This window comes from Oreochromis niloticus, linkage group LG3 (genome assembly GCF_001858045.2).
Source record: "Oreochromis niloticus isolate F11D_XX linkage group LG3, O_niloticus_UMD_NMBU, whole genome shotgun sequence".
Lineage (NCBI taxonomy): Eukaryota > Metazoa > Chordata > Actinopteri > Cichliformes > Cichlidae > Oreochromis > Oreochromis niloticus.
In genome coordinates, this window is record NC_031967.2 from 44,961,710 (window position 1) to 44,974,504 (window position 12,795).

General features: G+C 38.7%; 1 protein-coding gene and 1 long non-coding RNA gene across 5 annotated transcripts in view; one reads left to right on the top strand and one right to left on the bottom strand.

Moving 5' to 3' along the window:
* Nucleotides 1-12,795, bottom strand: part of LOC109194487 (Fc receptor-like protein 5) — a 67,778-nt gene that overhangs the window by 21,069 nt on the left and 33,914 nt on the right. Inside the window, exons 1-2 of one of the 3 annotated variants that reach the window (XR_002059456.2) lie at nt 6,195-6,261; nt 4,092-4,364 (exon numbers count right to left, since the gene is read on the bottom strand). The gene's annotated coding sequence lies outside the window, so the exon portion shown is untranslated. Of the gene's footprint in view, nt 1-4,091; nt 4,365-6,194 lie in introns of those variants that run through there. The other 2 variants (XR_003215491.1, XR_003215489.1) reach the window with 2 other exon arrangements.
* LOC102076919 (uncharacterized) overlaps nt 7,070-12,795 on the top strand; it is a 51,196-nt gene continuing 45,470 nt past the window's right edge. Inside the window, exons 1-2 of one of the 2 annotated variants that reach the window (XR_003215545.1) lie at nt 7,070-7,136; nt 8,344-8,430. This is a non-coding gene — a long non-coding RNA (uncharacterized LOC102076919). Of the gene's footprint in view, nt 7,137-7,903; nt 8,020-8,343; nt 8,431-12,795 lie in introns of those variants that run through there. The other variant, XR_003215543.1, reaches the window with a different exon arrangement.

The window sequence follows — 12,795 nt, forward strand, 5'->3', positions numbered from 1 at the left end:
AAGAACACTTATCCTCCCATCAATCTCACAACAGCAACATATTTGCCAAATCTTATTTGCTCTCTGTTTATCACAGATTTATAATGATGATAACAGCCTTCAGTCACTGACCACAACTGTGCTGAGTCTGATCAAAGAGGAGGTGACATGTATTGGACTGAAAACCATTGATTATTTTTCAATAGGCTGATAACATCCAAAAAAACAGTTTCAAGCTCAGGCAGAACGCTTTATCCCCTAACCAGTCGCCGGTGACAGTTTTTTTTCCAACGGTTCTCTAAACTACTGTAACCGTAACAAACCAAACAGTTTGTGCAATCTTAAAAATTCCAACGGTTCCTGAAAGCAGCAACATTGCTTACCTTAATGATTTTAGTGTCACACCAGAGTCAGTGTCAACAGAAACATTGACACTAGAGTCTGCATCACAGCAGCCCAGGGTTGAGAAAGAGTAAGTGAGTGCGAAAGAGCCATACAGAAAACTGAATCTCAGCCCAGATCAATGAGTAATGATGACAGGGTTTCATGGCAATAAGAACATTATGTGTTATGGCATGCTATTTTATTTTATAAATGACTTATCATCCATCAGCAAACAAAGACAGCCCTATTGCAACACATGAAAAAGCAGGTATAGGCTTGCAGAACATACAGGCAGCGCGGACTGGCTTTATTATCCACTCAAGAAAATGTATCAAAAGGAGCACAAGCTTCAGCAGTGCAATGTAGGTCTTTGGCTACTAGTGATGTGTCGGTCACGAACGAAATGGCTCTTAGAGCCGGATCTTTGACGTGAACGACGCGAGCCGTGGTTTTTTTTTTTCCTTCTCTCAGCCTCTCTCTCACTTTTTTTCCGCTTCACTCCGCACGCGAGCCTTGTGCTTTGCGCTGGGGAGAGGGGGGAGGGGCGGTAGTTACACTCTCAGTAGCACAGGAACAGAGAGAGACAGAGAAAGAGAGCCAGGGACAACAACGTCACATTAGAAAGGTATAGTGATCATCCACAACTCAGAAAGTTTATTCATGCAGGCCCATATGACAGAGAATATGCATCTTCTTTTTGTTTTATATTTTAATTTATATTTAATTGTGTTGTGGTTTGCAGCGTTTTGTGTTGTTTCATTTTAAATTTGTTTAAAAGGAAAAAGCTGAAAGTTTAAATAGTTAAAAGTTGAACTGTGACTAGTTGGTTTTTGTATTATATGATTTATTTATTACATTTTATGTGGAGTGAATAAATAAAAGTATATTTACAGTGGCCCCTAGAGACAAAGCACATAAAAACTCCAAAACACATAAAAACAAAAACGGAAGTGGAAACTTCTGTCCAAACAGAAGTGCTCCAGGATGCTAGGGGCAGTGTTGAGCTTTTGTTACCTAGTGGCTACACAAGCCAGGAAGTACCAACAACCGGATTTGGTGTGTGGTCGTAGCAGGTAAATTAACTTTTTTTTAAATTATTTGAATATATATGAGTGCTTGTGTATAAATACACAAACAATACACATATGCTTTCAATTGTGTAATTTAAGTGATCTAGGTAGCTCTGTTTTGGAAGTTCAGTTAACGCTACAAATGGGTTTTGGAGTTTGTACGTGCTTTGTCTCTAGGGGCCACCGCATATATTTATATATAAACATATATAAATAAAACCACAGGTTTTTCTTTTTTACATTAGTAATTCCTTTTGTGCATAATTTTATATTGTTAATAATGAATTAATTAAAGCAAAACAACCTGAAGAGCCGGTTGGGAGCCAAAAGAGCCGGCTCTTTTTAGTGAGCCGAGCCAAAAGAGCCGGAAATCCCATCACTATTGGCTACAGCTTGAGAGGAAGTGCTTCTTGGACCTCTACCAGGAGCACAAAATGCCTGGACCAGGAACGTAACCCCCCCCCTCCAATAATCAGACCCAACAAATATAACCCCCCCCAATAAAATTATGAATTATTTTGCATAAATAGGCTGTTGATTTTCTTTACTTATTTCAGTTATTGCCAGGAAAATAGTTGAAGGGTTAAATCACTTTCCTTCCCAGTTAAAGCTCAAAGTTTTAGGTTATTTCAATATGTGTACCACATACTAATCAGCAGTGAGGTTAACATAGTAACTTTTCTTCAGATTTTCAATGATAAAGGAGCATTTGTATCCGCCGGTGTCAGTGAGTTTTACTGAGGACAGCATCAGTGACAGATTTCCTTTGGTTAACACCTCCAGGAAGAGAGCAGCTCACTCTTCAAAATGCTCTCTCTGTGCTCCAGGATTGTCTTTTCCATCTTGATGAAAGACCACAACATCATTCCTATGAGTCCACTTCACTGTCTTAGATATTGCATTCACCGTATGCTTAAGGTAGCACAGGAGAAGTACACGTTCACTGTCAAGGTTCAAAGTTCTTTATTTGCCATTTGTGCATAAACCAGCAGTCAAGGCACATTGGACTTCTTGTGCAGAGCAGTTATAGAAAGTGTGTTAGAAAAAGACGAAAATAAGCAAGACAATATCCTGATTTGCATGTATTTACATATTAAAGCAACAACAAATGACTTGTTGCATACATGCAGGTTAATAAGATGAATACGGTTTTAAAATAGCATCATTGTAATTTAGAGAGCACTCATTTTTGTTTTGTTTTTGCTTAATTTGATTTCACATCATGTGAAAGCCAAAACCTGTTGTTCATTTCACTTTGATGGAAAGAAAATCCAGACTTTAGATTAAATCTGAGCAGGATAACAGTATTACATTTATATTTTTTTAACATAGGTACCTTGTATGGATCTTTTAGTGTTTAATTGTCTTTAATTAAAAGACCTAAATATGTTCACCTGAAGCTTCCATGACAAACAGGGAACAGTTGTCATGATCCTGGATCTGGTCACTCAATGTTTATGTGTTGATTATTAATATTCTGTATATTTGTGTGTGTGTGTGTGTGTGTGTGTGTGGGGGGGGGGGGGGGGGGGGGGTTGTATTCATAGCTTCCTAAGTTATCTTTAGTATTTTGTGATTTGTAGTCTTTAGGTTTGGTTACTGTGCCTCCATTGTGTTCCTTCTGATATGTCTAGTCACCCTGGTTCCTATGTTTGTGTATTTTCCGTTTCACTTTGACAGTCACGTGTCTTGTGCTACAGTATCTGGTTGTTAAGTGATGACTTATGAACCTAGCTTAGCACAAATATAGAAACAGCCTCCAAAGAGCTGCTTTTTACTTTCTTCCTTTGAGTACATTTCAGAGACTTTACTTTTTTACTTTTACTTGAGTAAAGAAGTTGAAGCCAACTCTGCTTCCTGCTGCTTCCAATAAAATAAACCCATTGCAACTCCTTATTCTGTGTGTTTCACTTCATAAGAGAATTTTTCTAACACTTTGGTCCTTTGAGCCCAATTTCAACATCTCTCCTCTTCACTTTCACCAACGCTCACCAACACCGTGCACAGGGGAGACTATATGACTCTGCCCTATCATGTGCAAAGTGCTGTTTGGGACGGTAAGGCCGGCAGCAGGAAGGATCTTTAAACCTTACACCTTTAATAAAGCTGACTTTCACCAGGCAGCATGGAGGGGTAGACAAACTGTGATGTACTGTGGTAACAGGCTTTGCTAATTAGCTGTGGTCAGGTTTATCCAAAAAAACAGCCCATTTAATCACTGAGTTATAACTGAAACTGCTTTATGTATGCAACAGTATTTATAAGCCAACACACGAAACCTTCAGGAAACTTACCATCATCATCATCATCACCTCTCACTTCCAGCCAGATCTCTGGTGACTGTCCTTTTGTGGGATGTTTACACTTGTAGAAGCCTTCGTTCTCCTTGGACACATGGGTAAGGCTCAACCTTCCTTCAGGCATTGTTCCAATAAAAGTACCATTTCTGTAGAATGCAGCACTGAAATTGGACGTAGACTCCTTTGCATATTTTTCCTTATAGGAGCAGTTTAGTATCACACTGTCTCCCTCAGTCAGAGGAACAGCAGGGCCCTGCAGGATCACACCAGCTGAAATGCAGAAAGATAAACTGTGGTCTCTGACTCTGGTTTTTGTCCTTAGTTGTTAATATAAAACTATCTGGCATTGCAAGCTTACTTGCCACTCTGATGTTGATGGTGTTGCTGCACTCCCCGCTGTCAGACTCACACCAGTACACTCCACTGTCTGATGGGTAGACACCTTTGATGGTGCAGGATGACCCATTGAATTGGCCCCAGGTCTCACATGAAACAGAAGACTTTGTGGAGGTGTTTCTTTTCACTGTCCAGCTGCTGAAGCTGCCTGGCACTGCACAGCTCAGAGTCACAGTTTCATAAAAAAAGAAGACTGACCTGCTGGGATGGATGCTGAGAGTAGCAGCAGCTGCAGCTTCAAAAACATCAGGTTGAGACACATCAGTCGACATGCAGTACATGCAGTGTGAGAAAATCGATGGTTTCAAAATAGATGTTGAAACCTTTTCTGCCACTGCACAGATTCAAAACCAGCGACTGTTTTGGACAGAAGTTTCCACAAACTCAACATTGCGAAGAATGACATGGTAATTTTAGGCTTTTAATGATTTCTGTGAAATGTTTTGTTTCCAGGGTGGAATCACTTTAATCTCTGATCTTAATCTTACATCTTTATTCATTTCATAAACAATAATCGGTTGCACGAATTTGAATTTATTTTTGATTTTCTCAAATCTGCACTGGTTTAAAAGAATACTTTTAGGTTTAATATACAGACACTTAATTCTTTTAGTAAGTGATGTTTAATAGGTCACCTTTTCATGGGTGATCATGATTGACTACAATTGGTACTTTATGTCTGTCAGCACTTGTTTCACAGCGCTCATCTGATTAACCAATACTCAAAAAATGGGAAAGTCCAAAGATCTGAATGAAGATCTAAGAAGTAACATACAAAGACACAGACTAAGACACACGAGCTTGACATTGGGACAGAGGGGGAAACTGACACGGGAACAAGACAAAAAGAGAAGATGGAGAGGACGAGACACATGATGGGCTGTGGAGAACACACATGGATGCACATGAAGAACAGATGAGACTAGGATGAAACACAAGGAGGAAAACCTGGAAACAAGACACAGAGGGAGGGGGAGCGAGACACACAGAAGGCGAGCCGACACAGACATAAATGGGGAAAGCTGTAAACTCAATGACATTAGAAGAACCAAAACTCAAACCTAAAACTTCTTAACAAAGCAAAAAATCAAAAAATATGTTAGCCTAAAAACGTAACCTCAAAGAGCTGGCTCAAAGACCCAGAACCAAAACATTCTGCCAATAAGAGAGGTCAAAAAAAGGGTAAGACGGCGCTGGCACAGCTGGCAGCGTTAACCCAATTTCCCTCGGGATGAATAAAGTATGATCAATCAATCAATCAATCAATCAATCAATCAATCAATCAATCAAACTTCCCATCAGAATTATGCCAGCAGCTTGTTGTTGGCTATCACTAATATTTGGTTAACTATTAACCAAATATTTCAACCTTTTTTTTTTTGTTTTTTTTAAGTCATTAAATTTGTAAGAACAGTTGAAGAAACCATTAAAAGCCCATAATTACCACAACATTCACTCCCCTGATGAGTGTATGGAAACTTCTGACCATGAATGTTCAAGAAAGGTTAATGTTAGCTTCAGGGAAAACTAATCCATGTAAATATTCCACCATGTATGAAGTGATGGGAGTTATAACAACCGTGACAGCTGATGTCACATCTGCTCAGCTAACAGGGGCTTAGAGACAGGGTAGACCCAAGGACTCAAGTCATCAGTTCGTCACAGAGCTAAACGTTCATAGACAACCATCCTTACCTGTGAACAATTTAAATAACTAGTTAACCTAACAGGCATGTGTTTGGACCGTGGGAGGAAGTTAGACTACCAGGAACTCACACAGTCCAAACAAAGACACAAACTCCACTCAAAAGACCCTTTAACCCTTTGGCTCTAAACCAACACGGCTCATTTCTCAAATGATTTACAGAAGAAAAACACAAATATGCTTTCTGATGTGCACATGTAGCAAAGTGTTTTAAAGAATTTCAAAAGGCTTTTTAAAACTTTAACCATCATTTAAGAATTGACTCATTGCAAATGAGAAAAACTGCCTACAAGCTATAAATGTAAAAACAAACAAAGATCTGTAGTTGACAAATATGGAATAAAAAGTCAGTTTTCTTACTGATCATGAGGCAGACTGGTGCGATCATCATCCTGTTTTAAAGTTGACTTTGTTTCTCTAAGAAAACTTTAACACATTTAAACCACATCCTGACACTGTCTGCCTACACATACACAACACACACCCCTAAATAACATTTTTTTTTTAAAAAAAACATCAAGTAACCTATGCTGGACATGCAACACCTTATTTAGGCCTAACGTTATGCATGTTATCTGTGCTAAAGTTTAACATCAAAATGTTCTGGTGTCACCTAGTGGTTAATCACCTTACTTACAACATATTTGCTTTGACGGTTGTACAGCAGTAAAAACATTCATCTTTTAATCCAAATTACATCAATAAAGGTTATTCACAGTAATCATTGGAGATGTTGTGAGTTTTATATTTCCTGTTTCCAGTCAATGGGTTTTGTATTCTTCAGCCTTATTGCACAGTTTAAAATGTTCAAACACAGGACACATGTGACATTTCATATTAATCTTTAACCTTGTAGAGATGAAAAGAAATCTTTCCAACACTACATACATTAGTGTAGCATAGCTTGGATGAGTAAAGTGCTGTGAAAGAGACTTTGTTAAATCTGAATGGATGAATAAGGAGACAAAAAGCTGAATTTTGTCAGATCGGGAGGGAAGAAGTCTCTTCCCTTCACATATATCAGATACAGATATGACCTTGCCAACTGACCAACAGCTGAACCTGGTAGTGATGTCATTTAAATGCATTTGATTACAAATCAATGCACCATTTAAAACCTCAATTTGTATATTGTGTGTACTGTCATCAATTTTCTTTTACTTTCTTTGAACTTAGTGGACCATGAATATCACCTGCTCCTCTGATGGGGGATGTTTACCAGGGGGGAGAGATTCTGCACTTTTACAAGTCAGACTGGCTCATCATGGTGGTAAACAGCAAGCAGGGACGTCACTGTCAGAGGTGACATCATGTTTTTGTCCACTGAATTTCAGTTTCTTTTCTTGATATATTGTACTGTGTTACATTTCTTGTAATTTTAACTGTGACTGAAAAAATGAGATTGAGGAGATAAACAGAAAGGAGCTGCCTCATCATCAGGCAGGTAAAGGTGAGGAACTCCCTAATTTGGAAGGGATTTCCAAATTAGAGCTCATTCACACCCAACAGAGCCAGCTGAGGTGATTGAACCAATAAGCCTCCTAGGTGAAGTGTTTTGGGCACATCATAGGACGAGGAGGAGGTGAGGAGACCACAGAGCACATTCAGGACATGCTGGAGAGATTACATGTCTGATTGTCTGTTCATGTTAGTTACATTTTATTGGTGTTAGAATAACATAAATAACATTTATTCAACATTACTGACAAACTAATAAAAGGATTGTGAACAACCTTTTAAGTAATAATATCAAAATTTAATTCATGTATATAGTTCATGTATGTTAAACATGTCGATATACGTGTTTAGGTTACATTGCACCATGATGTGAATTTGATTAAAAGTGGTTGTATAAAAATGTGATGAGTAGTGAAATAAAATACAGAATAGCTGTAGTTTGTTGCAGGAACTTGCGCGTGTGCAATTTGTAAAAAAGAGAGAAAGAGTACTTTCCGATGGCGGTGATGTCACATAGCCCGAGATTTTCACTTTTTATTTCACTTGGATTAAATGTGCGAGTGCATCACTTTTCCTGTCTTTTACTGTGGATAATGTCATCTTCTGCAGGGAATTCGGTTAATGTAGAGGAATTATAGTTTGGTAATAGAAACCTCTGTTGACCCACTCATGGAAATTCAAGTGACTTTTTGCGTGGCAGTTCTGCTCTTCAAGGTCCTTCACTGTGGTAAATATTTTCTAATTTCATAATGTAGAATACTTATCTGTATCGATCACGCTATTCATTAAAATGCATTTCTAAGAAACAACCAAAACAGGTTTTTTCAAGTCTGGGTTCTGAGCAGACTCATTGTTCATGTTGTTTGTTTGTTTTTAAATGGGATCTGAAGCGGGTCTTTTATGCTCATGTAGCGGGTTGGATTTTATAGATGACGTTGTGTTCCTGCATAGTGAACTAATGACTGTATTGCTCTGAACGCAGCATGAACATTCACCCCTCCCCTAGCTGTCTAATCAGACTCCTGGTATTTGGCACTCATCCCTATGATAGATGGCGACGATCATAGCCTGGCCTTAGCGTTGCAGATCGGATTCATGCTCCCTGACCAATGTTTGGCTGTGTAACTGTTAACGAGTGGTGAGTAGGATCCTCCTATGAGGTCTGCAGTGTGGTTTATAGTAGGGTGGACCCTGGATGACTGCTCTTCTCTCTTGGTGTACCCTGCTGACGTCTTGTTGTTATCCTTTGTTATTCTTTGTGTCTTCTGGTGCCTTGTTTTGTTTTAACTTTCTTTTATCGTGTTTTAATCTTGTTGTGTGCAATTTGGGTCTCTGCGTCTCTTCTTTGATGGTGCTCAGCTTGGGTGCACCGGATGGTAATATTTTAAAGGTGTGTATATGTACATACAGTTTTTATATTATTCAGTGTCTGTTGTTTCTTTTTTAATTGCTTGATTTATAGGTTCATTTTACTTTCTTTTATTTTGGTAGAGAGACTTGTGAGCGTAAACACCGGGATGCGAGCACATTTTAAACCACGTTACGTTGCGAATTGCAGTGTGACGTCACGGGTGAGTAACCGGTAGCAGCCCTTGGGCACTCCTCCCTGTAGGTTGCCTGTTGAGCTGCTATTTTAACTAGAGCAACATGCTGCCAGTGAATCTTATCTCTTTAAGCAATGTCTGATTAAAAAAGTGTTTTTATTAAAGCTCTGCTGGTGTTGTAAGTTCTGCCACTTCATTTGTTGTTTTCTTTGCTGCAGCTCGATATTATTTGCACTTATTTTGTTTAATAAACATTTTCAAATTGACTTTCAATGCCTCTGCTTTGCCAGTAACCTGTGTCTTTGTAGCTGGTTAATGTAATATTTCCTGGGATGTAACGTCACCCCCAGGTGGCGTTGTTAGTCTCATTTAGCTTCACCTTTCAGTTCCCTCCTCCATGCCGCCACACACATACTAGGTAAGTCGATTTGGCTCTGATTGTGTTTTCTCCATCACCATCAAACACAAGTTGGCGGGATGCAGACTGAGCATTTGGGGCTGAAACTGTCCTTTACTATCATTACAGGATATGATGTATGCTGGTGTAGTGAAGTGGAAAAGGATTTAGAACTTTTAACATCAAGACTCAGGAGAACAGTTTTCAAAAGCTAAAACTGTCCAATAAGGGATCTCTCTGTGTTTTATATGAAATGGCCTCTGTGCATGTAAATCAAACAGAGACCAATCAGTATGGCAAGATAGTTCAGTGGACTAATGTGTAATCATTGTGTCGTGACTTGAATTATGATGAAGCATAGTATAACTTTCATTATATCATTACTTATTTTAACATGGTTGCAGATTCTTTGTAAAACTAATCTTTCTATTTTTAACATTAACATTTACAACTTTTCTATTTCTTTCTATTTCATTTTGTGAACTTGCAGATGGCCAACAAAGACAGGAGTGTTTGGAAAGATGTGCCACTTCTGGCACCGATGCAGAGCTTCGATTTCCCCAGGCTCTTAGATGCAGTGACGTCGATAACTGGAGATTAGACGGAAACTCTGTTGACATCTACTTTTGCCGCTTTGGACATGAGGGATTCCCTTATGAATCTGAGAGAAAGAACATTGAGTTTAATGAAGCAGATGGTTCATTCACACTCTTCAGGTTACAGCAGTCTGATGAGGGACCGTATGAAATATGGCATGGCCATTACAGGAGCATGTGTGTTGAACTTGGTAAGAAGTTATCCAAGGCAATTTTTTTTCTTCATTATGTATGTACAGGGAATGAAAGATTCAAACATTTTATCGTTGGCACCACTATCTACAAGAGAAGTTAAGCAACAAGAACAATGGATGACTAATTATCAAAGAAAAATGTGTCAGGTTGTGCAGGTTGTGTTGTTGTTTTGTTGCTTGTTTTGTGTGTGTGTGTGTGTGTGTGTGTGTGTGTGTGTGTGTGTGTTTTTGTATTCCTGAGATAGATAGATATTCTTATACCGCTAAAACACAATCATACGATGGATGATGGTGGATGAGGGAACATGAACTGATGCTGCTGTTTGGGGAAGGCCTCGGAGGGAACTGGCAGTAGAAAAAAAAGGGGCTGGGAGGGTGGGGCATGAAAATGAATACAGCAGGTATTAGTGAAGGGTACATATTTAGGCTGAAGACTGAAAGGGGAGTGGATGAGGTGAGGTCCTGCTCCTCAAATTCAGAGAAATTATCTTAAAGAACAGGATTTCCAGAGCTGCACACACATTTCCTTGATTTAGGGTCTCTGCTATATATATTTTCTTTTTCTAAAGAGGTGAAATGTATGAAGTTTAGCGTAACGACAGCAGCTTTCAAGTGTGTTTAAACCTAATAAGGGTTATCCTGCCATGATGTGACAATATTGCTCCTATGAATGGAGGGTTTGGCTTCTTTTGTCTTCATAAACACAGATAACAAATGTTCAGAGGGACTGAGTTTGGGGATATGCTAAATTCTATTTATCTAAATTTCTTCTGGTTCCATCTGCTCCCTTATGTGGTTGCCACAGTGGTTACCTTCTTCTGATTTGCATGTTTGATTTAGCAAAGACTTTTCTCCTGTGAATTTAATATTCGATATATAGTACTGAATTTAAGTCTTGAGCCACCCCTCAATTTTTATTTATTTGCTTCAAGGTAGCAAAGCTTCCTTTGTTAAACTTTTTTTGTTTTGTATATAAAATTATTATGTTATTATTTTATGTAAATTAGTATTTTGTATAAATAGTGTTTCTGCATCACCAGGGACATTCCCAAAGAGCTTTTAGCCCAAATTTGGCTGGTGTGCAGTTTCTTTAAAGCTGTTGACACAGTTAGATAAGTGGGGACAAAAGAAAGTGCCAGGCCTAAAAATCTATCAGCAATAGATAAACAGTATCTTAAAGTCATGTTGTTAATTAACAGAAAAAAAAGGTTATTCAGGAAGTGGACTGAATATCAGTTTGAACTGGAGATGGACATGGAGTGATGAATCCACATTTGGTTCCAGTTGTCTGCTGTGTTTGGAGAAGGTCATGGTGAGAGGTGCAACAGTGAGTGGCTACAGTCATCTGTGAAACATGGTGGAGGGTCTGTCATGGTTTGGGGCTGCATTTCAGCCAATGGTGTTGGGGATTTTGTCAAGTTGATGGAATTAGAAAGATAGAAAAATACTAGACTTTGATCCACCAAGAAATACAATATGGAAAGCATCTGATTAGCAGTGGCTTCATTTTCAGTGACTTGCATGGCAGATATATGTGTATTATTGTTTATTCTTTTATTCCAGGTATCATCGCTGCAATAAAGGTAATTGCAGGTCTTGCTGTTACAATTCTGATTTTTGCTGTCTTCAGTTACTGGATCATATAGAAGATTTCTAAATGTAAAGAAAGTAAGTCACTTCATCTATATCTGCTCCATGAAATTCAATTTTTACTAATTCTCATTATATTTGTTGAATGCATATGCACATCTATAAAGCGTGGACTTGGTACTCAAAATTAATTTACTTTAAATTTTGTTAATTTACTGCAGAATTTACAGTGTTCAATCTGAATTGAATATTGTCACGGGTTCAAAATATTGGGGATGGATACAGGAGGAAAACCAAAATAACAACACTGGTCCGGCCGGGTCAAATCAAATGATGATTTTAATGAACACACGTGTGGGGGATGAACACTGTACGCAGACAGCACCAGATCTCTCTCCGAAAACCACACAGCAATAGTTTTTATGAAAATCAGGGTATTGGAACGCCCCCTCATGCATAAAGTAGGTACAATACAATCAATGTTGACAACTTTTAACACATTAAAAGAACATCTTCTTCTTCCCGAGGCCAGATCCTTCCCAGTAATCTTCTAACTCTGCTTATCCCCTGGAACAAACAGTCTCTCCTGCAAGCATAATCAAACAGCTACAAGGCCTTGCAAACTATTATTTAAATGATTGAACTCTCCCCTCTACATGAGTTTAACTGCTGCTTGTGTGTGTGCGTGTGTGCCTCGACCTCAGCCTTCACTCTGTCTATAAGGACAGAGGCCAACTCTGCATGTGTGCAATAACCCAACTGAAACCATACATGTAATATGTTGAATAAAGGTTCTAATCAAATGCCACTACTCAAAGCTTAATAAAAGAATATAAATGATTAAAGGATCATGATGAATAACATGATATATGTGTTTTGTAAGCATGTGCGGCCTTATTGACTGTAACAAAGATAACAGATAACTGTCTGTCAGCTGTTCTGCCACAGAAATGACTCAACAGCAGCTGGAAACTTTGTTGTGAAACGTGATACAAACATGTGAACATCCTTCCTGGCTGCAGGAGCATGAACATACTCAGACACAACCAGGAAGCTGCATCACATGGTGTAATTTGACTTTGCACCACTGTGAATGCCCCGCTCCCCTTAATGTGGTTAGACTGAACCAAAGATTATAATAACTCTTTCTACTCTGTGGTTTCACTCAGTCAAACAGACGTT